This window comes from Rhinolophus sinicus, chromosome 6, assembly GCF_057876585.1.
Source record: "Rhinolophus sinicus isolate RSI-liver-muscle chromosome 6, RSI-T2T, whole genome shotgun sequence".
Taxonomy (NCBI): domain Eukaryota; kingdom Metazoa; phylum Chordata; class Mammalia; order Chiroptera; family Rhinolophidae; genus Rhinolophus; species Rhinolophus sinicus.
This window is the reverse complement of record NC_142506.1, coordinates 32,683,771-32,710,877: the sequence shown is the minus strand read 5'-3', so window position 1 is coordinate 32,710,877 and position 27,107 is coordinate 32,683,771. Positions and strand designations below refer to the sequence as shown.

At 42.5% G+C, this 27,107-nt stretch overlaps 1 long non-coding RNA gene across 1 annotated transcript in view; it reads right to left on the bottom strand.

Annotated features, from left to right (window-relative positions):
• Nucleotides 1-7,674: 7,674 nt before the first annotated feature.
• The window catches only part of LOC148757853 (uncharacterized), a 27,832-nt gene continuing 8,399 nt past the window's right edge, over nt 7,675-27,107 (bottom strand). The window contains exons 2-3 of the long non-coding RNA XR_016021514.1: nt 12,801-13,106; nt 7,675-8,245 (exon numbers count right to left, since the gene is read on the bottom strand). This is a non-coding gene — a long non-coding RNA (uncharacterized LOC148757853). The remainder of the gene's footprint in view (nt 8,246-12,800; nt 13,107-27,107) is intronic.

Here is a 27,107-nt window from a genome sequence, read left to right as displayed (position 1 = left end):
TTAAAAATCCAGGACATACATTACAAATAAAAAGCAAGGGAAAAAAGAGCTAAGGAAACCTATAAATTTTAAGAGACCTATAAGACCTATTGACCAAATCTTCCTTGAATATTGATTCAAACACATCAAAAACTTTTTAAAAGACAATTGAGAAAACTTTACTGACAATTTGATGATATTAGGAAATTCTTATTGAGTATTAGCTGATGTCTTTTGCTATTATGGTAAAAATTCACTCTGACCTTGCATTTAGTGTCTCTCCCTTGAACCAAAAGATTTGGTTTGCGTTCTAGATGTGCCATTTACTAGGTTATGCATGCTTGAGGAAGCCACTGAGTGTCTCAGAACCATCTGTGAAATGGATACTTCATAATATACCACCTCACTGGATTATCGTGAAAATATGAGATGATATGAGAGCACTTTATAAACCATATAAACTATCTCCAAAACTAACCTACGTGATTTCTTCAAGCATACTTGAGGTTTTGCCTTTATTTATGTAATTTCCCTCTACCCAGAGTAGTTTCCTCTCTCTCGTCTGCTTATGACTATTTCACCCTTTAGTCTATCCACAGTCAATTTTCATCTCCTCCATGAAATCTTTTATAATCACTTAAGCCCACAGTGATTTTTTCCCCCTCTTCGTCTCAAAGCCCATATTATCTGTAATGCTCATTTGGCATTTTGAAATGACATTTCTGGGTATAACTGTCATTCCAACTAGACTGAAAGACTCTTGACAATAGGGACTCTGTCTCATTTATCCCCTCTCCCACCACAGGTCCCAGCACTCTGTTTGGATACAAGAATGTATTTGCTACTGATGATGATAAAGTTTCAAGTAAACTGTATTATTCAGAATCTTTTTTTAAATTAGTTTCAGGTGTACAAAACAATGTAATAGTTAGACATTTATCATTTATATCCCTCACAAAGTAATAACCCCCTCCCCCCATCTACTACCCCTCTGACATCGCTTACAGCTGTTACATTTCCACCGTCTCTATTCCTAATGCTGTACTCCAATTCCACTCCTAGGTATCTATCCAGAGAAATCCCAAACTCTAATTCAGAGTACTTTTTGCAGTGACAGAAGCCCAACTCAATGTAGCTTGAGCAAAAATAAATGAACTGGTTCGCGTAGTCAAATTATAGCTAGGACATGGGTGGTGTTAGTCCTGAAGCATGACTGCTACCAGGGACTGGATGATGCAGGACTAGCTGTCATTTCATTCTCTACTACTGCAGACAGTCCTTTCCTTGTGACAGGGAACATATCTGTAGACAGCATCCTACCTCACATTTCCCTGCTTAGCTCCAATTTAAGAGTCCTGAAGAAAGACTGTGATTGGACTGGCTTGGCTAGTGCCCACCCCTAGACCAACTATAAGCCAGGGAGTATGATGGAACTCCTATTGGGACCGTATGTTAGAGATGGGGAGAGGAACAGTTGCCTCCCCAAATGGGCCAACTGCCCCCAGAAGGAAGGAGAGAAACTGGACATATAAACCATGTTGTCCACACTATAAGTCAGTATTAGTATGTCCACTATGTGAGCCACTTTGGACAATGGTTATTTTAATTTACTAAGAGATATTTAACTACTTCTTGTATGAATTACAAACTTTTATTAAGTTAAAAAGTACTGACATCAAATCTACCTACTATGGGCCAGGCACGGTACTAGGCATAAAGCAGTAAACTGAAAGAGAAAATCCCTGTCTTAATGAAGTGGAACATGGCAACAATAAATAAATAAATACATAAGTAAACAGATCGAATGATAATGTTGATAAGCCCCATGGAGAAAAATAAAGTAGGAAATGAGGATAAAGAGTGCTAGGGTAAAAGGAGATTTCAGTTTTAAGTAGGAAATTCTCAATGAAAAGTTGACATTTGAGCAAAGACCTAAAGGAGATGGGAGAGCCCGGCATGCAGACATCCAGGAAAAAGAGACCTAGACAGAGGAAGCAACACATGCAAAGGCCCTGAGGTGGAAACAAGAGAGTCAGTCTGTCTGCAGAGGAGCATGAAAGGGGAGAATGGTAGGGGAAGACATCAAAGAGGTAATGACAGGCCAGATCACATAAAGCCTTGTGTGTTAGAGGAAGGATTGGCACTTAGTCTGAGTGAGATGGAACAGCACTGAACAGAGGAGTGACACTGTCTGACATGATCTTACATTCTACATGACCCCACCTCCCATCAGCATTGAGTTTTCAAAATGCATTTTAACACGAGCCCTTGGAGTACCCTCAGGGCTGATGTAAGAAATAGCCAAAATTGGAATTTTGCATTTTCAATGAAATGGTTGCCAGTCATTTAACATTTCTGTTGTTCTCCCTTCACAATTGGTGTCCTTTTTTTTCAATTTTTTTTATATTAGTTTCAGATGTACAAAACAACATAGCGATTAGACATTTACATCCCTCACAAAGTGATACCCCCCAAGTCTACTACCCCTCTGACATCGTATATAGCTTTTACATTACCATTCACTATATTCCCTATGTTGTACTTTACATCTCATGACTACACACACACACACACACACACACACACACACACACACACACACACACACGAGGTCTGACCATTAAGTTAGCGAACTTGTTGCAACGATGTTGCTAACCTTTTTTTTATATCAGAGGGATTATTCATTATGAATTTGTACCAACTGGACAAACAGCTAACCAAGTTAACTATTTGGAAGTGCTGAAAAGGCTGCGTGAAACAGTTAGACAATCTGATCTTTTCACTAACAATTATTGGCTCTTGCATCACGACTGCATCAGCTCACACAACACTGTCTGTAAGGGACTTTTTAGCCAGTAAACAAATAACTATTGGAACACCCTCCCTAATCACCTGATGTGGCCCCCAATGACTTCTTTTTTTACCCAAAGATAAAGGAAATATTGAAAGGAAGACGTTTTGATGACATTCAGGACATTAAGCGTAATGCGACGACAACTCTGATGGCCATTCCAGAAAAAGAGTACCAAAATTGCTTTGAAGGGTGGACTAGGCGCTGGCATTGGTGCATAGCTTCCCAAGGGGAGTACTTCGAAGGTGACTGTAGTGATATTCAGCAATGAAGTATGTAACACTTTTTCTAGGTTGAGTTCACGAACTTAGTTGTCATACTTCGTGTGTGTGTGTGTGTGTGTGTGTGTGTGTGTGTGTATGTGTGTGTGTATGTATAATTATAGTTGACATTCAATATTATTCTACTTCAGCTTCAGGTGTACAGCACAGAGCTCAGGCATCTACACAATGATCTCCCTGATAAGTCCAGTGCTCATCCGGCACTCTGCATAATCTTTACAACATTATCGATTACGTTCCCCATACTGTATTTCACATCCCTGTGACTATTTTGTGACTACCAATTTGTACTTTCTAATCACTTCACCTTTTCCTCCATACCCCAACCCCTGCTACCACCTCACTACTGTCAGAACGGCTATCATTAACAAATCAACAAACAACAAGTGATGGTGAGGATGTGGAGAAAAGGGAACCCTTATGCACTGTCGGTGGGAGTGAAAATTGGTGCAACTATTATGGAAAATAGTATGGAGGTACCTCAAAAGATTAAAAATAGAAATACCATATGACCCAGCAATTCCATTCCTGAGTATTTATCCAAATAAATCTGAAACACTAATTCAAAAAAATATATGCACCCCTATGTTCATTGCAGCACTATTCACAATAGCCAAGATATAGAAACAACTGAAATGCCCATCAATAGATGACTGGTTAAAGAAATTGTGGTACATTTATACAATGGAGTATTACTCTGCCATAAAAAGGAATGAAATCTTACCATTTGCACTACTGATGTTCCAGTTGGTATCGTTTTTTCATGTGTTTGGAGAACTTCCTTAGCTACTCTTTTTGAATAAGTCTACTGGCAACAAATTCCCTTAGTTTTGCTTATTCAGAGAATGTCCTTTATTTCACTTTTGGTATATTTTCACTGAAGATAGAATTCTGGGATGACACTTCTTTTCTTTTAGCACTTCACAAATGTAGTGCCTTTTCTTTCTGGCCTACCAGTTCTCTAATAAGGAATCCTCAGTCATTTGAACTTGATGTTCCACCACAAGTAACATTTCTGGATGTTTTCAAGTTTCCTCTTCATCTTTAGTTTTTAGAAGTTTGATGATGAAATGGCAGAGCATGAATTTCTTTGGGTTTATCCTGTTTAGGGGTCACTTAGCTTCTTGAATCTGTAGTTTATGTCTTCCACCAAATTTTAGAAGTTTTCAGATATGTTTTATTTGAGTATTGAGATCTGATGGCATAAATGTTAGACTTTTGGTATTATCTGACAGGTCCCTAAGTCTCTTCACTTTTCCAACACTATTTTGTTGTTCAGATTATCTGTTACTTCTATTGATCTATAAGTTCATTGACTCTTTCCTTTGTCACTTCCATTCTGCTTTTGAGCCCATCCAGTGAGTTTTTATCTCAGTCATTATTATGATTATATTTTTCTGTTCTAACATTTTCATTTGGTTCTTCTTCACATCTTCTGTTTCTTTGCTGAGACTTTCTATCATTTCATTCATGTCAAGAGGACTTGCCTCTCTATTTAAAAAGCTAAATATCATGCCAGATGACAAAATAAAAATAGTTACAAGGACCATATCCATTACCACAGAGCAAGCAAAAAGGGTGAATATAAAGCTGAGAGGCAATAAATTGATAACCAGCAAAGACTGATATTTCTTTAGCAGATGTGTCTTCTGGTTTCATGCAGTCAATGATATTACCACAACCCCCATGTCAACAATAATTTTGTGTAAATTACATATTCACCATCAACTTTCTTGAGAAAGGGAAATTTAGTACTTAATTTTTTACTAAATATGCACCTACATTATTTCGGGTTGATGCCAATAATTTTTTAATTAAAAAGCATTACTAAATAATAAAATTAATAAAATATAATCACTGAAGCAAAACAGAGGGGGGGGAGAGAGAGAGAGAGAGAGAGAGAGAGAGAGAGAGAGAGAGAGAGAGAGAGAGAGAGAGGAGAGAGAGAAAGAATATGAATTTTTCCTCACTTTTGGATTGCTTTTATAATAGCTGCTCTAAAGTCTTTGTCAGACAATTCCAATATCTGTGTCACCTAAGTATTGGCATCTATTATTTGTCTTTTCCCATGCAAGTTGATGTTTGCCTGGTTATTTATGTGCCAAGCAATTTTGAATTGTGTCCTGGACATTCTGATTATTATGTTATGAGACTTTTAATCTTGTTTAAATCCTATGAAGAAAGTTGTTATTTTTGTCATAGCAGATGATGAACCTGATTAAGTTCAGGCCTCAAATTCCAACCTGTCTTCTGTAGGCTATTGTTCCAATGTCAGTTCAGTTTTCAATGCCTTTGCAATATATTTAAGTCTATAGGCATCCTCTGTTGGGTAGCCTGGGACCTGGGCAATGGTCTATCTGTTAGTGTTTGGTCTGCTGTTTAGGATCAGATTCACACATGTGTACCTCAGGGGTGAGCCTTCCAGTTCATAAACATCTTTATGTGGTCACTTTCCCAAATGGCCACTTTCTCCATGATCTGTCTGATACTTTCGAACTCCCTGGGGTTCCCCTTTTCAGTTCCCTGGTCAGAAATCTGGAGCTTTGCTTACCCTCAGATTTCTGCTGTGCACTCCCACAACCGCACTCACCTTTAAGCCCAAGCTGCGAACAGTGGTAAGGTCACTGCCAGTTTGATGTACATCAAATTCTGGTCTTCTTTCCCAATCTGCCTACTACTATTTTCTTTCCAGAGTCCTCCAATAGCATCCCACAAATTCTTTCTGGTTTTTATAGCTGTATTTCACTGGGAGAGACAGGCTGGAGTAAGCTTACTCCATCTTACCTAGAACATGAACACAATAAACTAGAGGGTATTCTTGAATATGTTCCTGGATATTCCTTATATAAAGATTCAGCTCAGATCTCAAGGTCAGAAAAAGTGATTCATGTAAACAGATTTATTTTATTGGATTGTTAATTCTCTTTTACGCTGGTTATTGGAAAGCTCAGAAAATACGATTTGGCTCCATAATTGAACTGCAGTGTCTTGCACACAGGAGGTGCTCAGTAAACATCAGTGATCTCCATACATATATGTCTATCCTGCTATCTTTCAGTAGCTACATTTTATGCTTAGTAGAAGAAATCTTCTTCATTTTGGTTTTCGGATATAATTTTCCTCACTCCCATGCCTTTTATTACTTGGCTTTTTCTTACAGTTCTGTGATAGTAGTTTGGGGACTTGCTTTCACCATATTCATCTTACAAGCTGCCTCAAATTCTGTTTGGAAGTAGTCAAGGCATGAATGAACAAACAAATAAAAATATATTGTACTTGTGGAATGCTTCATATTTCCAATGCTTCTTTCACACCTATTTCCATATTTCATCCTAAAAAAGGACCCCATGTGAGTGAAAAAGGAAAGGTAGCAAGGGCCTTCTCTACAGAAGAGAAACCGGGCCCATAGCCAGGACAGGCTGGCTTGAGGATCCTTTCCACACCCCTCCTGCTCAAGCAGAAATGAAATGTTTTACATTTTTGTCTTCCGCTGAATGTTTTACTACGGCTAAAAGCAGTTTGGAAGCCACAATACAGATCTCCAGGTGTCTTCTAGGGCCCCATGCCCAGGAACTCTAAGCCCAGAACTTCTCCACAAAGCCCTCTCTTCTCAGACTGCCCCGTAATTGGTTTATCCATCCCCTTGGCATCCGGGAACCCCTAGAGATGCTGGAGGCTTGATGTCACTTGAGGGAGGATAACAAAGTCTCTACCCCTTCCACTCTGACTTAGAATAGGGACTCATTTCCTCAACAGGGTGGGTCTATCTATTCAGTGGGCTCTTCACTCCTAGGGCTACCCATGAAGCCAAGCATCTCCTCCTGGGTTCACACTGAGAGGTGAGGCACAGAAACTGACCTCAGCTGGCATATGTGAAGGATGATTCTCATACCTCTTTCTTGTTATTCATCTATATGCAGGGGCTCGCTCTCTCAGTTCAAAAAGATGGGCAGAATGAGCCTTGGTCACAGCAAGGCCAGGATGAACTCAATGATCCTCTCTTCTTCCCATCTGCCCTCCCTTAGTCACACCCAGGGAGCAAATGTTGTACCCATTTTCCCCTGACGAAGAGTCCACTCAAGAGTGATATCCTTCGATAGATGAATGGATGAAGAAGTTGTGGTATATATACACAATGGAATACTATTCGGCGGTAAGAAAAGATGATATAGGAACATTTGTGACAACATGGATGGATCTTGAGAGTGTAATGCTGAGCGAAATAAGTCAGCCAGAAAAAGCAGAGAACCATGTGATTTCACTGATATGTGGTATATAAACCAAAACAACAAAAGAACAAGACAAACAAATGAGAAACAGAAACTCATAGACACAGACAATAGTTTAGTGGTTGCCAGAGGGTAAGGGGGGTGGGGGGTGGGGGGTGGGAGATGAGGGTAAGGGGGATCGAATATATGGTGATGGAAGGAGAACTGACTCTGGGTGATGAACACACATGGGATTTATAGATGATGTAATACAGAATTGTACACCTGAAATCTATGTAATTTTACTAACAATTGTCACCTCAATAAATTTAATAATAATAATAAAAAAAAGAGTGACGTACTTGCCTTTGGCAGTCCTGGGGAAGTGATGCCAACCAACAGGGGGCTAGGAAGGAGAGAGTTACTCAGGAGGCGTCTGAGGAGCACATTCCCCCAGTTCTTGGAGAGTTTCAGCAGCCGTATCTAGAGCCTTCTCACATGTGTTGGGCTCAGCTTGAACTTTGGCTGTACCCACTGCCAAGGTCTGAACATGGTGAAGGTTAAATGACCAGTCCTGAGAGCGAGGGTGATTCTGAGCAAGTCTGGGTTTGTAATTCAGATGTCCTTCAGCCCAAATCCATGGACTGTACCTCAATTCTAAGGGGAGGCTGTGAAGTGTTACAAAGATGGCAGCAATTCTCTAGTCCTCCTTGTATCCATATATTTTGCAATATGACTTTGTAGGTCTTCTAATCAAGAGGTGGTGTCTGTTTCCTATCTCCTTGATTCTGGATCATCCTATAGCTTTCTTTGGCAAATAGAACAGATGTTTTCCAGTTCTGAGCCTAGAGCTTCAGAGGCTTTATACACTTCTGCTCTTTCTTTTGGGACTTCTGCGTCATCCATGTGAACAAGCCTGAGCGAACCTGCAGGAAGAAAAGAGACCATGTGAACCAGAGTTAGTCAGCCCAGTCGTCTCAGCTGAGACCCCAGACATGTGGAAGAGCCCAGTCAAGATCAGCAAGGGTGATCCACAGCTGGCCAGAGACACAAAAGGAAGCCCAGGCAAGACCAGAAGAGTTGTTCGTTTAATGCCAGCCTAAATTGTCAACCCATAGAATCATGAGCAGAGAAATTGTTTCAGGCCACTGAATTGTGGGGTAGCTTATTATATAGTATTAGCTAACCGATGCAGAGGCTGAGCACTAAAAGAGCTATACCTTTATCATGTAATTGAGATATTGGGAGCACTGGGTTTTAGTGGTAACAGACTGAGACAGAAAAGCATGGGTATGGCAGTTAGTAACCGTACAAGGTAGTGACTTTGGAGACATTGCTGCTGTTTCAGCAGTAACAGGGGTAGTTAGAGCAGGAAGAGAATGGAATGAACAGGAGCCTCTGGCATCAGCTGGAGAAGTGCTCTTCTTCAAACTATCTCCCGGGACTCAAATAAGAAATTTTAACTTCCTAAAAGTCATTAGAAACAGGAAGTCTTCATAAACTTGCTACACATGAATTCTTCCAAATAATGAAAAAAAAAATCACTAGATCATAGTTACTTTAGTCTTCCTGAAAGGTTTCTGTATTTTTGTCTATATTGCCAATTCTTTGGAGATAGTTAAGAATGAGAAATGAGAAATGGGTGCAAAGACCGGCAGCATTTATCACATACGAGTATTCTTTGCAAACACAAATAAAATATAGTGTACAACAAGCACGAGAATTACACATCTTTGCTCTCCTTGCAGTCACGAAAGGCCAGGTGACTAGGTCTGGCCCATGGGTGGTGAACAGCATTGATCCTGTCATTTCTGAGCTGAAGCATTTGATTGTTGATCTAAGGCCCTCCGGCATTCTCGCCTGCCACACTGACTGAGGAGGCCATTTGTCCCAGATGGTAAAGTTGAAGAATAGTTAGTCTCTGTCTGCCTGGATCACTAGGTCACAACATGGAAGACAGCTGCCCTAGAAGCCACCCAGACCTGCAGTGGGCATTGCATGAATGTGAAATCAACCTTGGTTGTGGCAAACCACTTGTCATTGCTTGTTCCCAAAGCATTCCCTGACCTAGTCTGCCTAATAGTGGTGAAATGCCGAACACTTAAAAATCCGATTAAAAGGAAAAAATTACCAATACTGCAAGTAAATTACAAAAATGAGAAAAAAATTGCTGTGCTGTTGTTGAATGCAGATTATACATGGTTTAATTTTTGGCAAGCAAGGTCTAGTGCTCGGGGGAACATCCAAGAAACTTTATGAGCATGAACATGATAATGAGAATTTTATCCATTTGGCAGGAGTCAGCAAAATTTGATAATATTATGGCAGAACTCTTATGCATAATGTAAATATTGACATGAAATAATATTGCACCTATTTAGGGGGTGAAATGTAAAACTAAATAATTAAAATTGTAGCAGATGCAATGAATGAAATCAGTCTGAATAAAATAAGAACTAAATATTACTCATTATTTTGGCTATTAAACTCAGTGTTGTTATATTTCAGACACAACCCCTGATGAATATAATTGCATAGACAACTATTTTTGTTAGACTTGTAGATTCCCAAAATGCTAATATTTCTATATGTAAACATGTTTGGAGATTTTTTTTTCAAGTAGATAACAAAACTGGAGGAGGATTATAAACAATGTTAATACACCACTTACAAAAACAATCAAGAATAAAATAATTTACAGGGCCACAGACATCACAATACTGCAAATATGCATAGAAAACATGACATTGAAACGGATGATTCTAAGAAATAATTCTAGGGCATTTTCTGTTCTTTGACTGTAGATATTTTAATCTTGGTAGTGAATGGTGCAGTAAAAATCTTTCTGACACCACTGAATTTTTTATACCATCCAAGATCTATACAACTACTCTTCAGCTTCAGTGAAACATTGTGTATTAAAAACATATTTATCAAACATAAATTTGAAACAATTTGAAACATTGTCAAATGAATGATGGGAAAGTTGCGCTTATGGCATTATGGCACTGAAAACTCAATTAGAGACTCTAAGCAATCTTTTAAAGAAAATGTTGGTCTATTAATAAAGACATAGATTGCAGAATTCAAACCAAAGGTAAGCTTTCAAAAACATCCCCTATTAAATTTAGTTGCTCAGGATTAATTTAGCAAGATGTTTTAGGTAAAATCTGTGCTATGTCAAAAATAATACAAGAGCTGAAATTCAACATATTGCCCCAGGAAGCATCCAAAGAGGCTGTGGACCTGCAGATGCTGTGGTTGCAACTGGGAGATGGGGTGAAAGTGTGCGAGGTTCCTCCTGCTGGAGCCTAGAGAAGGCTGTTAGACTTGGGGTGACAGGGAGTGGTCAAGGCCATCCTTTGCCATCGAGATCCCTGAATTTTCATGTCTGCCCATCAATGATCTTTTCGGCATGGACCTTCTTTCAACCCAGACCTTTGATAAAACTTTGTCAAACTCTGTAGCCTCCTCTTCAGTCCACACTCAAATCAGGAAATACAGCATGTCCACACCAGCCTGGGAGTCAGTGACCAGCCAGCAAGAGAGAACAAGGGATGCGGTTGAGATGCAGTCAGAAGAGCTGGCAGAGGTGACAAACCACCACAGTTTCTAGAGTAGAGCTTCCCACTGGTGTGCAATTTTGAAGACAACAAGACAACTTTGTATACCACTGTACAAAGTGACTGGACATGCTTGACTCAGCCATTTCAATCCAGTTTCACAGATATTTTCTTGAGTAAATACTGTGTGTCAGGCTCTGTTTTAAATTTTATGGTGTATTAATGAATTTAATTCTCACAGCCACCCTATCAGTGTGCCTATTTTACAGATTAGGAAACTGAGGCCCAGAGAGGTCATATTACTTACCCAAGGTCAAATTAAAAAGTAGTCAGAACCTTAACCCCAGCAGTCTGGATCTAGAGTCTACACTCCTAATCAGGGTGTGATAGAATATGGTTGTTATCCTTATAACCAAAGAACGATAGTGTTCCGATTTTTACCCTTCAAAGGAAAAAAACCCCACAATTTGCCCCCCCCAAGAGATAAATTCAAAACCTGCTGCCAGCTTGAAACTGCTTCAGAGCATCAAGGTTTCAGGTGAGTTGACATCCAGTGTCAGAATCTGCCCCTCAGCAGGGTCACACCATCTTTCCAGTGACAGCTGCTTCTGCTCATCCATCTCCCCATGCAGACTATGGATTTCTTTACCTTCTAGGGTGGGCTAAGAGGCTGGTAGTGCCCCCTAGCTGGCAGGGAAACTTGTTGCCCCCCCTGAGCACAGGGAAAAAGGCACCATGTGCTTGGGGTAATCCTTGGGGTAAAGACCTGGGAAAAGGGGCAGGATTTGTGACCATACTCTCACCCCCACAATGGTGGGGGTAGACAGGGAATCTGTCTTCCCAGCCAGAGGCCCTGCAGCAGCTTCTTGGAAAGAAAAGAGTTACCCTCCCATCCCAACCGAAGTTCTGGCTACATCTTAAGGCCTGACTTGTCAAAGTCAAGGAACACCAAAGTTAGGATGGCCAACTTGTCCCAGCTTGCCCAGAACTTTCCCAGTTTTGGCACTGAAAGTCTCTCATTCTGGGAGGCCCCCAGTCTCCAGCACACCTAGATGTTGACATGCTGATCAAAGTAGGAATCAAGGGAAACTGTTTTCACCATGAACTCAAGCCTGGAAGGCTCACACCCCACATTTCTCCCAATCCATGGAAGCCAGGATGTCCCCAAACCTACAATGTCAGGCTACAGACCAGTCCTCACTGCTCTCCATACAAGGGGACATGACATCCCCTTGGAGCACTAAGAGAAAGGCATTGAGGACACAGCCCTCAAATTCCACCCTCATGTTCCCATCTCCCCAGAGCCTGCAAATAATTGGACCCTGAGAGATGGAGATGCTTGGTGTCTGGAGTCACTCCCAGCCACGGGCAAATTGTCCAGGCTTTTACATCTTTGCATGAGATGGCAATATTCCTCCTTCATTCCTGAACCACACGTCCCAGGGCCAGAGATGCAGGGAGTTGGCCAAAATGCTCTTCTCTGTGATAAAAAGACCACAGAGTTAATGGACAGGTGACAAAACATTTGGCATGATTTGGTCAGGAGCAACAAGAAGCTGAGACTGCCTCCAAGGTCCTCTCTGTCCCCAGTGATTCTCCAGAGAGACTTGGTGCTCAGCATGGCTACAGATGTTCATTGTATATGATCCAGACTCCATCTAATGATATAAGTAAATAAACTCTGGACATTCAGAGAAAACAGATCACCAGTCCATCAAACTCTTTGGGGTAAATTAGTTCAGCAGACTGGACTAGAGACATGCTCCGTGACTCACCCTTACCCAGAGTAAATAAGGGAAGATTAAGCACAACTTGATTGAATCATGCTGAAGCTTGGCATAGCTCAACAAACAGATCAGCCTGAAGTCTCACATTAGGAACACATAATCTCATAAAATTTATGACTGTTATTGCTCACCACATGTGTTTCTGGGTTACTGTGTGCTGGGCTCCGAGCACACTGCATTGCTGGGGTCTTGAGGGGCCTGTCTGCTGATGTACAACGTATTTCAAGAAGGAAGACGCCGTCCTGGTTGACACTCTTTGGCGTGATCCTCGGCATGGCCTGGCTGCTGCAGGAAGGGGACTGGAGGAGGATACCAGCAATGGGGAAAAAGGCTTGCACTATGCCCCAAGCAGGCCCCTTTGCAAACTCTGCTTGAGATGGTGGTAGGGAGACTGGCAGGTAAATGTTCCTCCCCATGTTGAGCCTCAGTTTCCTCACCTGTAAAAGAAAGTGGTAGAATTAGGTGATCTCTAAGGTCTTTTCAAGACTTACATTCGCCTAATCTATGAAAAAATATGGAGAGGACAACTAATTTAAAGAGAAATCAGAACCAAAATGTTATCAACTGAGGTAAGTAGAGAATAGGGATGCAGAAGACAGGAGTGTGATTTTCTGAAGGCAAGGCTGGGTGCTGGAGGCTATGGAAATCTAGCCCTGAAAATCTGGGAGGAAAAGGTAGATGGTCAACTGCTTTGAGAGGTATCTGCTGCCTAAACCTAAAACCATCCAGAAATGGTTTCCAAATTGTATCACCAACCACCTTCCACTGCCAATTGATCGAGGCCCTCTTCCCCTCTGAATCCAAATGCAACCTCAAGATTCTACTCAACATGAAAGCCAATGCCCACCCATCAGATCTGTAGGTGAGAGAGCTGCTTTCCAATCCAAATGGCCCTGAAGCTTCTCCAGGTCCAGGATCAGAGATTCCAGGCCTAACTACAGAGATTCAGAATTTAGTCAGTGAGAAACGGAGCACAAGAGAGGCAGTAATTTCCCTGTGATGAAGAGCCCTCACTTGCAAGTGATGGTCACAGAGGTCAAAGTCCGGGGACTCCAATGATTAAAAGAGGCCAAGCCCCATAAGCATTTGAACTCACTTGCTGGAGCCCCAGAGTGGGGCAGAAGATTCCAGACCCCCAAGGCCACACCAGATGTCCCCACTAGGGCAACTCACATGTAGAAGAAGCAGGTGCCTGCTGTGCTGAGGGCTCCCTCATCTCTTCTCTCCCTGCACCCTTCCCAGGCTCTGTCCTGCATGGTTCATCTCAGCAATCTCCCTCATGCTCATCCATGCACTCCCTGCCAACAGCCAAGGCCTGACCCTTCTGACCCTCAGGCCCTCTTCCAGGGTTTTCCTGTTCAATTTCCAGCACTGTTGGCTCCATCCAGAAAGAGTTTTGAACGAGAGTCACATTTTTCTTCCTGGCTTGTTCATTTTCATTATTATCTTCACAGCCAATTCCAGTAAATCTGCTACAATAAAGTCCCAATTCATCATCCATGTTCTTCTAAATAGTCTTAGATTTGATGTGACTTCTGTTAATATTTTGCCTCTAAAAAAATAGGTTTGTTTTTTCCTAATTGTAACTCAGATATCAGCTGGGGACTGCCATGCCCCTCAAAGTTTGTGAAATGTCTTGTGACAGGTTGTATTTTCCAAAATGGCCACAACAATATTTTCAATTCTGCATGCTCATTCCAGACCTTTGCAACTTCTCCATCAAGAGCTGAAGACCGTGTTGTCTCTCCTTGTACCTAGGTGGGTCTTTCAACTGCTTTGATTAATATAATGCAGTGGAGGTGACTCTGTGTGACTTCCAACCTGGGTCAGAAAGCTCAATACAGCTTCCACCTGGCTCTCTCATCTCTCAGGACACCACCTTTGGAGCCATGAACAGCCATGGAAGAATTCCAGCCCCTCTGAAGATGCTGGACTGGAGTCACTGGGTGAAGAGACCACATAGAGATAGAGAAGAATTCTCAAGGAGCCCCAGCTGTTCCAGTCCCCGCTGTCTGAGCCTCTCCAGCCCAGGTGCCAGACACGCGAGTGAAGAAGTCTTCATCATGACACCAGCTGCAAGGCTCTCTGAGTGCAACCACAGGAGGGAATCCATGTGAGAACCACCCAGAGGAGTCCAGTCAACCCCCAGAACTGTGAGAGATAATAATAAATGATTATTTTTGCTTTATGCCACTAACTTTGGGATGGTTTGACATGCAGCAATCAATAACCAAGACAAATTGGCTCAAGCTTGAGCAAGTCTATGCTCCATGGAGATCAAAAGGCTTTCCAAGATTTCTGCTGGTTCTTGGAGGAATAGACTGGATTGTTCACTGTGGGTTGTGTCCTCAGATGCATTAACTCTTACGTGAAGTCCAGCCCCAGTTCAGTTGCCACGACAAAAATCACTCACACCAAGCGTTTGAGTGAGTAGCAGACTTCACGGGAAATTTAAAGTTACATTACTGATCACATGGGCTTCAGTCAACTTGCTGCCTCTTTCCCCTTACCTCTTCCCATTCTCACCCTGCCTCTTAGGGTGTCCTGGGATCCCAAATTCTTCTTCTGTTATAAAGGGTAACTCAGCAAACCCCAAGCTCTCAATCCAAGACTTCCACATTCAACAGCATCAAGAATTCAGCCTTATTTTAATATTCCGGGTGTGTAATACATTGATGGGGGGTGGGGTGGGGGGCAGGACAGTGGTGACAGTGTAGAGAAGTGGAATAATATGGAATACACACTGGAGGTAGGATTGACTTGGGTGGTGTGATTGGCAAGAGGGTCAATCAAGGATAACTTAAATGGAACTTAAGTTACGGAGTGCTTTAATAGAATGGATGTGTGGTGGTGCCATTTACTGGGTTGGGAAAGACTGTAAGAAGCAGAAAGACAATCCAGACTTTCTCTGGGCTCCTTGAGAACCTTGTGCATATCTTTGTTGTAGAGTGAACTACACTACACTTTGGTTTATTGTCTACCTGACTGCCTTCACTAAGATCTTTTTCACCCCTTTGGCTAAGAAGCACAAGGGTGCATAGCACAGGCTTTTGAGTCGAAGACAACAGGGGTCAAATCTGTGCTCTGTCATGTACTCACTCTGTGACCTGGAGCTGGTTACTTAACCTCACAGAGCCTAGGTTTCCCACTTTGTAAATAGGCTCTAATAATACCTTTGCAAGGGTTGTTGAATTAAATGAAATAAATTATATAATGTGTCTAAAAAAAAAAAGAATCCAGCCTTTACTGGAATGCATTGAGGTTATAGATGGGCAATTTTCATTATTTGCACATGCATTGTAAAAAAATTTCAAAAAACACACAGGTAAACAAAGGAAAGTAAAAATCGCCCCAAATCTTATTACCCAGATATAACTATTGTTAATGTTTTTGATAAACATCCTATGAATATACCACAGTTTTATACAAATGGGATCACACTATCCTTGTAATTCTACATATTCCCCAGGCACCATTAGTACTATAATAGCCTTACCCTTTATTTAGCACTTGGTATGTACTTAGCAATTGCATAAATGTAACATCATCTAACCACTACCACAGGCCTGAGGTGCAGGCTCATTACTATCATCTTTTTCCTGAGGACCTTGGTGAGAGGCAGAGCTGGGATCAGAACCCAGGCGCACCTAACTCTAGGTCCTGTGCTCTTTCCACTGAACCGTAGGCTCCTATCTGAATCCTTTCTCCAAACCTACATACCATTGTGGAGAGACTATCTAGCCCTTCTTATCTAGAGCCAGATCTAGTGTCCTGACAAACTCCTGTCTCCTCTTTCAGAGAGCCAAACAGTTTGGTGTACCCTTGGGTCTGTGCCTGGTTTGCTTGCCTAGTGGGACTGAGTCTTTGAGAGGAGGGAAGGTCTGGGTCCCACTAAAGGGGCAGGGAAGAGCCAGCCCCCTCTGCCTCCCTGTCTGCTGGATCAAGAGGGTCCTGCTGTTCTGAGAGTCTGGGAATGGTCTCTAGTGAGTTCAGCATGTGTCATCTGCCTCCTCCCACCTGGAGAATGTTTGTCCTGAGTCACGAGGGCCTGCATCTGTGCAGGGCCTGCTGGGTGAGGAGGACATGCCTTGGGGACAGTTTGTTCTTGCTCCCTCAGCCCTATAAGCAGCATGTTCTCTATCAACCTTCTCTGAACAGAGTTGTGGGAGGCCATCGTCTGATCTGTTGGAAACACCCTTCTATAGGGACCCAGGGTAAGGGCCAAGGTAGGAGACCCCAGTCCGAGTTACCAAGTTACCATAAGCCCAGAAGAGGAGGGACAGCCTCCAGGGAAGGGCCGACCTTTCCTTTGACAGCTTATTTCATGAGCTAATTGTGAAGGAGAATTCAAAACTGAGTTATCATCGGTCTGTCTTCCAGCTATTCCTGCAGCTGCTGACACTTGAGGGAAGCCAAGGGCAGCTGAATCCTCTCCCAGCCCCATTTCCACACTCACGGTCCTCCCCTGGAAGGTGGGCCCTGCCTTTGTAGAGGCTCCCTTTGCCTCCAGGGCTGTCAGACCCTCTAGTCAGAGGATGAGAGAAGAAATCAGGCTTGGAATATGTAAGAACCAATTTTAATACTGGCTGCCCACTTGTTAACTGGCACCCCTGGACAATTTGCTTAACTTCTCGGATTCTGAAGCCCCCATCACCTTAGTTTGGTTTCCCCCGCAGAAGCATGCCCTGAGAGAGTGATTATACTGCAAGTAGTTTAATTGGGAGGCAATCCTAAGACGTGCCAGTAGGCCAGTGGGCAAGGAAGGATAGTACACCTGCAGAGCAGCATTATGAAGCAAGCGGATAAAATTGTAGCTTAACTCCCGGGGACTCGGGGAGGTAGTGTAGAGCCAGTGTTCTGGAATTATCTACCCTCCTCCCCCACCCCAGGGGCACGGGAGTTGGCGTATTGATCCTCTGCATCATGTCAGTAATTGATTGGTCGAGGGCTGCCCCAGGGGAGGAGTCAGGGGTGATCACGTGTCCTGGAAGCCCCACACCCAGGCAGACAGGCCCATCAGCAGTCACAGCATAGGCCAAGGAGATGTAAGGGATGTTTGCTAGCAATGTCCCTTCCTCTTTCTTTCTTCTTCCTGGCTGATGTACGGACACGCGCCAGGAGGTGCAGCAGTCCGCTTGAGACAGTGAGGTAACAGCATGAGGACAGGACTGAGACGATCCGGCAGCAGCCAGCACTGGTGTCCTTGAGCTGTGAACTGGGGACTCCCAACAGCTGCCTCTATGCTATTTGTCAAAATGGCTCCTGTTGAGTCTTCTGTGACTTGCAGGAGAATATGACAATGCCATTCCTCACTGAAACCAGCTGGGGGCCATTTGATGCTTTCCTGAGGAGCCTGCTGTTGGGTAAATAAGACATGGCTTATCTAGTTATCCTTTCACAGATGAGTGGAAAACACCTCTCTTGGGTGTTTAAGTCCACCTTAAGTCCAGAATTAAGCCTGGAACTCTCCTCCTATAAAAGAAGGGGGTTGGACCAGGTGACAGCAAAGGTTGGTTCCAGCCCTAGAGTCCAGTGTGGAAGAGGAAGTCACAGTGGTAACATCTTGTGAGTCCCAGCTGCCTCTGCACTCCAGCTGAGCTTGCTAAGGGGCTGTGAGGCCCAAACAGAGACTATCCTAAGCTATTGTTACATCTTTCACCAAACTTCTGGGCAAAAGGACCACTGAACAGGAAGGGAGTAATTAGAGGCTTTGGGACTTCAGGAGGCCATCAGCTGTGCATAAGTTAGGAGGCAAGTGTAAGAACTGATCGGCAATGAAAGCCAAGGATTTGGAGGGTTGTATAGTTTAGATCTGAAGAGTGGGTTGCCATGAATGTATGTGTGGTGTGTGTGTGTGTGGAGGTGTATTTATGGAGCTGATTTTAGAGACAAGAACAGTAGCAGATGGGGAAGAGGTATCTTCCTCTTAACCTGCTATAGATTTGAAATTCAGAAAGTAGCTCTTCAGCCAGTGCACACATATGTGCATGTTTGTGTATGAGTGTTGGCGTGTGTGTGTGTGTGTGTGTGTGTGTGTGTGTGATGACTGCTGGCCCCTCAGCCTCCAAGCTTCATGCTCACACATCCTAGCCCAGGTGGGCTTCAGGACCCCCGAATGACACCTGCATCGCTTGGAGATGGGAGGAAAAGGGAACAACCAAGTATGTACCTATAGGTAAAGATGATGAAACTCACTTGACAGACTTTGAAGACAGAGCTTGAAGAGATCAGAACTCAGGACTGGAGAGCCTCTCACCCTGGGCTCTATTCCTGCTTCCACAACTTAGATCTACATGGCCGTGGGCAAGTCGCTTCTCCTTTCAGAACCTCATCCTACCATCTGGGAAAGAGGGGCAGTTTGCAGTTGGAAGCATATTTGATAATTTCTAGTCTGCTCAGTCCTCTGTGTTAGAGTGAGGATGGAATTAAATAACATTTGTGATTTTTTAAAAATTGTCAAGTGCCATGACAATTAAAGGATTATAATTATTTTCCACAACAATAATAATAAGCTAAATCTGATTCTGGCATAAAAATGCAAATAGCTGAAATTCAATGATGTAGAACAAATCAATTTGGGGAAAATTTTACTCCATCTGCATTTCACAGAGCTAGTGGAAATGCACATTGCCACAGCCATGAGAAGGACCAGAAGAGAAAGCTTCATTAATTCAGTCAGTCTGTCCAATTCTTGTTGACTCAAAGGAATAACAATGTATTCATGAATAACTCTGCTGGGCTTAGGGAAAGATTCAATGATTAAAATATATTCTTAAAGCCTTTAAGAGACTTAAAGTGATCATTAGCATTCTAAATAGGTTTCACTGTCACAACCTCCTTTAAATGTTAGATCACAAGACAAAAATCCCAAACCAGAGGCTAGCTGGCAATGCTTCTGCTGCTTTTATAAAGTTGACTGTGGGTTCCCATTCTGTTTAGATAATAGGCTGGATTAATAAGCACACATAACCAGAGTTTAGGGATCTAATCAAACGAAAACTTCAATCAAGTTAATCTGATACTGCTCTGGCAATTTTTCTGGATAAGTCCCGAATTCAGATAATCTATCCTATTATCCAACTGTGTCTCCCACTATAGGACCCAATATTGAGTTTGGAAGAAAATGTCCTCTCTTGCTCTGTGGTCTCCTCTTGTTTCTATAACGCAGCTTGCCTTCTTTAAGCCTCATAAACAACAATGACCTAGAGTTTTTCTACCTGACCCTATTTACTCTCTCAGGACCTCTTATCCCTAAATTGTTTACTCAGCCCCATGCTCCCATCCACTCAGCTGAAGCTTTCTGGGAATCCACTTCTGATGGTGCCTGTTGAAAAATACTGACTATTTTGGGTAAGAGGGAGGAGCCGTCTTTTGGGGCATCTAAATTTACCAGCCCATGAGATGCAAGAGCTGTCTTGGGTTCCATACAGAGTGAGGGGAATAGCATCTCTCACGTGTTGTGCGTGAGCCCCCAAACAGCTCTGCTTGTACCCAGAGTGTCTTCAACTTCCTCATGAAAATAGCCTCTTTGGCTTTTCTTCTAAGCCCTCTGTCTAAATGGGGAGCTCATGAGGCACTGACCCTGCCATTCCCTCCATCCTTCAGTCTCCCCTCTCTTCCTTCCCAAAGCAAATCTGCTGCCAACTTCCCCCATTCCCTCCAGCCAACAAAAACCCTATGCATGTCACTCCATGTAAACAGGTGCAGGGACTAATAGCAACCCTCCAAACCCCATTTTGGACTCAGCTACAACACCCTGCAACCTGAGCTTTCTAATTCCAGATTTTTTGTCCTACGGTAATCCACGTGTCAAACCATGTTTTTCAATTTTAATGCTTGAAAACTATGATGAACACGGCTGAGTCTTGTACTGGCCTTAAGCCCCTTCTGACTCATTTACAGCTGTCTTCAAGGTCAGGACACTCTCCTATACCTTCTCTGCCAAATGCCTTTTAGACAAGGCTGGAGGAAAAACCACCTTCAGGGTTTCCCTCCTTGCCTTGAGAATGTCACACATACAGGAGGAAAGAACTGACCCAAGGCAGAGACTCAGCAATCAGATTTTGTTTAGGATATAAAGCCATTGACTCACTCTTATTTATTTTCTCTGCACTGTGTTTCCTAAGTTTTTCCACATTATTTCTAATTTGGGCTGTTAGAAAAGGAAAAAAATTAAACACCATGGACCTACAGATAATGGAATGTCTTGGTGGTTATCGTATTAAAAACAGCCACCTAAAATGGGTTTGGAAGATCTTAGAAGACAATCTTAGACTCAAACTCTGTACAAGTCAAGGCTGGGAGAGTCCATAGGCCACGGAGCAGCTGAAATGCTGAAGGATCTGTTTCCCTCCCTTGTGAAAACACATGTAGAGACATGTGAGTGCTGTCTTCTCACCTCCATCTCCTTCTCTGAATAAGCGGCTAGAGAGATGAGAATTGCCCTTTGGATTGGGGATCCCCAGGTCTCCCTAACATGTGGATCTCATCTGCAGAGTGGCCAGGAAGCCTTTACTTGTCTGTCTTCCTCAAAGATAGATTTTCATGAGCACACGAGCTTTAATAAATATTTGTTGAATAAATGAATAAATGAAGGTAAGAGAACTGGGATAGAACACATTTTGGCTGTTGTATCCCAAAAGCTGATTTTGGAGGATTAAGTATGCGTGTATGAATGGGTAGATATATGGATAAGTAAATGAATAAATGAACAATCTTGTCACCCATTGAGTTATATGGTTGATGGGAACACCCACACCATTTCTCTCTCTCTCTCTCCTGATGATGTATAATTAATTAATATTATTAAACGTGTCTATATATGACCCTGCTGTATTCTTGCATCTTACATTACTTCCAACAAGGTCCCCCTCCGCATGCACACACATACTCACACCTACTACCGTATTTCCCCGAAAATAAGACCTAGCCAGACAATCAGCTTTAATGCATCTTTTGGAGAAAAAATTAATATAAGAGTGGGTCTTATATTATATAATACCTGGTATTATATTATTTATATTACATTACATTATATTATATTATATTATATTATATTATATTATATTATATTATATTACATTATAAGACCTGGTATTATATTATAGTAAAATAAGACAGGGTCTTATATTAATTTTAGCTCCAAAAGATGCATTAGAGCTGATTGTCCAGCAAGGTCTTATTTTCGGGGAAACACGGTAAAACAAAATCATTCACAGTGGTACAGGTTCTAGGAGGAAGAAGAAAGGTGGGGATCAAATTCTAAGTGCTTCTTTTCAGTTTTCTTTTACCTTCAGATCAATAGTAGCTTTAGTACATCTCAAGGTCCTAAGACTGGGAACATAACTTCAAGCCACAGTCTTTACAATGACATTTTATTATTACAATGAATTACATACTAACGAAGTATTCACCACCCCCACCCCCACCCCCCAAAAAAAAAGTTTGGTCAATTGTTTTTAATAGTTAGATGAGGCTTATTATTAAACAGCCACATCCATTTTTATGTGCCTTTTAAGTGTAACCCACATAAATTTGAGTGTCCTCATGGCCCTTTCTACTCAAAAATATAAGCAAAAGAAATAAGCATTCAACTCTTAAATCTTTGAAGAATAATGAAGGTTTGGGGATGGATTTTCTGGATGAGGTGGCACAAGATTGTTCTCACTGCTCTTCCCATTGAAGCCACAACCTATCTTGCTCCACAACCTTTAAATGCAATGCAATAAAATCCTTCCTCTTATTACAACTTTTCCAGAGCCAATAAATCAATAGCATAACTCCCTTTCTAAACTACACAGTCACAGTCAGAATATAATATTGACTTGTAGCCAATGAGTTCCCTCCCCACACTCAACTCATCCCCTCATCCAACCCAGATTCTCCTTTCTCCTCCTTCTCCTATGCAGTTTGGAGATGAGGGGATTTAAGGTGGTGGGCATGCGCCCTCTTCAGCCTGCCCCCACTCCTACTTGTTGCATCATTAACATCTGAGACCACCCACCCAGCCTCTCCACCAGTGTCTTTGCCCCTTGGTGGTCTCCATAGACCACATTTTCTCGCAGTTTCAAGCTCAAATGTTGTTTCTTGCCACAAATAAAACACATATGTCATTTACTCCCACATTCAGGGCAGCCTGAGGGTGACACCATCTCATTCACACTGGGGCCCGAGAAATGCCTTTTATGCAACCAACATTACCCCTCTGGGAGCAAATTCAGTAGTGCTGTCTTCAACCTAAGTCCTGGGCTGGATCTGGGGTGTCACCTGAATGGGATAAAGAAAGCCGCTCTCCCATCCATTTTGCTTCTCAGATTGAGCCACACTGGTACCCCAGACCAACCTGGCTGCCCTAGTTTGAATTCCATTATTCCATCTTGCTCCCAGTAGATGCCATCTTACCCCCTTGTTTTCCTCAGCCTTGATTATCCATAGCAACAGAGGGAATTCAGGAAGTCCCTCCAAGTTTAAGATCAGAACGCACATTGCTCAGCCTCTCTTTGCTAAAAGTTGCTGATCTTTTTCCTCCAAGGATTGATCCAAGTGCTTCTCATTATCCAAGCCAGCTTCTGTGGCTCCCTTGGGGATGCCTTGCTATAGCAGCTCCTCCTGCTGCAGCACAGGAAAATATTTGTGCTGGTGGTAGTTTCTTAATATTAACTCAATATATAAATCCTAGCTTCCCTCCACTTTCCCCTTTACTCCCATTAGGGCAGTGAGGTGGTCAACCACTAAAGCAGACGCCTGGTGGCTTGAGAGCTGCATATATTCTCTGTTGTTCAGTACTTCTTCTAAAAATGCCTTTTTTTGCCTTCAGTGCTTGCCATGCCCCAAACCTTCCAAGAACCACTAACCACTAACTCAAAGTCCTTTTCTCTGGTTCCTAGCATGGGACTTCCTGTGAATTTCTTATGTTTCTAGTAGCAATCAACTTGTATAAACAGTTCAATGCTGACTTGATTGCAAGCCTCACAGTAGCAGTTGTGCTCCAGGAAGCTGGTCCCAGTTAGAACAGGGCAACAACTTTGAACCAATCCAAGTGTGCTTATCACTGACTTCTTCACTCCTTGCATAAAAGTCTCTTGTGTCTTAAGACATTTGGGTGTCTATGAGGATTGGAATAAATGCTAATGTTCAATTTGCAATCTCGAGAGAGTTCTTGCAGGCATCCTCCATTTAACCAAGTCACAGGGCCCTGCATTTGTTTAATTCCCTGTGTGGTACAATCTGTTCGTCTCTAAAACTGTAATTTTAATGTCAGAGTAGTTTCCACCATTTCTCTCAGGCTTTCCCATACTATAGTGCTTGTACCTGATTCACCTATCCTTGTTTATAATTCCAAGTAGTTGGCAACTCCAGAGGTGTATCTGTGGTCCAGGTCTATGATTATTATTTTAATCTAAGAAGCAGAAAACTGTGTCTTAAGCAAAACTTCCACTCAGGCCTCCTTCCAAAATATAACCTGCACAAAGTTGGGCCCACTTATTGCTCTGTCTACATGGGGTTACAGTCTAAAAGCATGCTCAAATCCAACTCTGAAAGAATGGAGAGCTTTTGTGAGTGGCTAGGTCTTCACCAAACCTGATTCCTCTTCCTCCTGGCCACACAGCTAGATAACATTTTCCAGCCTCCCTTGCAATTAGGAGGGGTCACGTGACTGAGTTCTGACCAGTGAAATACTGGTGGATATGATGTGTGCTATGTCTAGGTTATAAAAACATCCTGTATCCATTTCCACCCTCTCTGTTCTCCTGACTGAATTTAGATGAGCTCTGCAATGTTGGAAAGATGCGTTGATAACAGAAAGGAGCCCAATTCCTTGAATCACCACTTGTAGGAGAACTGCCCACCAATTTAGTACAAATATTTTGGATTTCATGTGACTAATAAGTAAACTTCTGTCATGTTTAAGCCATATACATTTATATATTATGCAGGTTGGCATTACCTTAACTGATACCTCTCAACGAAAGCTTTCTTGGTGGGGTAGAAATCACACACACTAACTTCTTAAAATTCTTCTTCAGACATCGTCTCACCTCCTTCTTCCCAACTACTCAATCACTGTCCCCTCCTAAAAATCAATGTTTTCCACTCATAACTTGTGCACCCCACAATTCTCTGAGAAATGAATCTACTCCCCATTCTAACCACTTTTATTTGGAAAGTATGCATTTAACCTTATCCTGGAATTCTGGCAAATTTAAAAGCCGTCCTGCTGACACATAAGTTTTACCTAAGTAAGTTACATATATTTTCCAACAATCTTATTTAGTGCTGGCAAAAGTAAACTTCTTCTCATTCCGGACCAAACAGGACAGATGATTTTTGAAATTCCAAAATAATCCAATATAAAATAATTAAAATGATGTGGTCTTATTGTACAATGATCATTAGAAAAGCATTATTTGTTGTATTAATCAAGATAGGAGAGACTCTACTGTAGGAAACAACCAATTCCCCTCAAACCTCAGTGATAAAACCCAACTAAAATGTATCTCTCAACCACATAAAATCTGCTTCACATCCAGGAGGCTCCAGGTAGCTGTGCTCCATGGGGTAGCTCAGGGATCCAGGCTGCTATGATCTTGCGCCACCATCTTCTCAATGTTATTTCCACAGCAGGGGCAGAGAATGCTGCAGCCTCTCACACTATTAGTCAAATGTTCTGGCCTACATATGACACGTTACTCCAGAAATAGCTCATTGGCCAGAATAAGTCACATGGCTCCTCCAAACTTGGAGAGGGTGGGGAAATGTCATCCTTTCATGTGCCCAGAGGGAGAGGAGAACTGGACATGGGTAAGCAGCATGTACTAGAAGACGCTACCTTAGAAACTTTTGATTTTGGTGTCTTAGTATTTATACTAGTGACTTCTGGTAAATCCAAATTTTTCTCAAAAATAACCCCATAATTTAAATATTTGTTTTGCTGAGTCATTTGGATTTTCCAACTCCAGTTAGTCAGAATGAATGCAGTGTACGGAAACTAGTTTCCTTTAATAAAAACAAGAGCAGAAGAAACAAGAATCCCAAGAGGATTGTACCTTTTTTCAGGAGATATGCTCAATGGGGCATGACGGGGAGGCCAGTACAGGGTGGGAGATGTCCAGGGGAGGAGGATCGTGTTCCCCACCTTTCCTATTCCCAAATCACATAGTTGCGACCATGATAAAAATATCCAGAGCCCCCATCATTTTAGCAAGATTTAATTAAAACTGTCCTAAATTAAGAAAATCTAGTCATTGTTTGCATTCCTGGATGCCTATGTTTAGTTGAATCGCACATAAGCAGAGAAATGAAAAATTAGCTTAATTTTTTGGCTGCAGGGAAGAGTGTGAATTGGTTTTCTGTCACTTGTTGGGAACATCTTGTGTCTTCCCTCAGCTGGGTTTCTCTGATGGGATTACTTCTTCCCACCCTCCTGAAGGCCTCTGAGGACAAGGTGTAGCTTGGCTGCGACCTGAGGAAAGCTCTAGAGCCCACAGACAGACCAGCTCAGGGTGCATGGTCAGAGAGCTCCTCCTGAGAACAACAGGGGCCTATCTGGGCTTCTGAGCAACTGAAAGCTGCTGCCAAGTGGTCTAGAGTAGATAGGGGGTTCTCACATATGGGCACTTGTCACCCCCAGAGAGGAGCTGAGTGCTGGGGAGGTGTTCAGAAATCTACTTCTTGTCTTGGAAAATGATTCTGGGAAACTTCCAGAATCCCTGGGTGGGGAGGAATGGCTGTAGAGAGGCCATGAATGCAGCATATAAGAACAAATCTCTAGAGTGCCTGTCTTGCTTTGAATCTCAGTTCTGTCTCTGGTTAGCTCTAATCTTGAACATGTTACTCAACTTTTCTGTGCCTATTTCCTCTCAGATAATAATGCATACCCCACGGGGTTGTTGTGAGGATTAACCTGGTTCATACATAGACATGAAATCCTTAGAACAGTTCCTGGCTTATAGTAAGTGCCCAATAAATGCCAGCAGTTGTTATATTACCAAGGGGCAGCACCTACCTCTGGGAACGTCTTCTTGTTTCATGTGGCAACCCCCCACCCCCCAGACATTTTACTTCCAGAAGTGTCTCTCTATTCAACTACTGGAAAGCTTTTGATTTTATTTCAAATCCAGGAAGCTGATCACCTTGATGGGCCAATGTGTAAGCAATGTGTGATCTGTGGGGAGGGAGAACTGTAAGAAGGGTGGGACCCCATGAGCAATCCAGGATTTGAGTCCAGCAGTAAGGCTGTTGTGAGAACAGCCTAGAGTGGAGAATCGCTCAGCAAACCCTCAGCAGACTCAGGCCCTGGAGTAACCATAGAAACAGGAGCCCACAGAGGCTCTAAGGTGTGGGATGAGGAAGTGGGTGGATGGATGGATAGATCAATGGGAGATGGATGGATAATTGGGTGGGTGGGTGTCACTTTTACAGAATAATGAGAGCCTGGG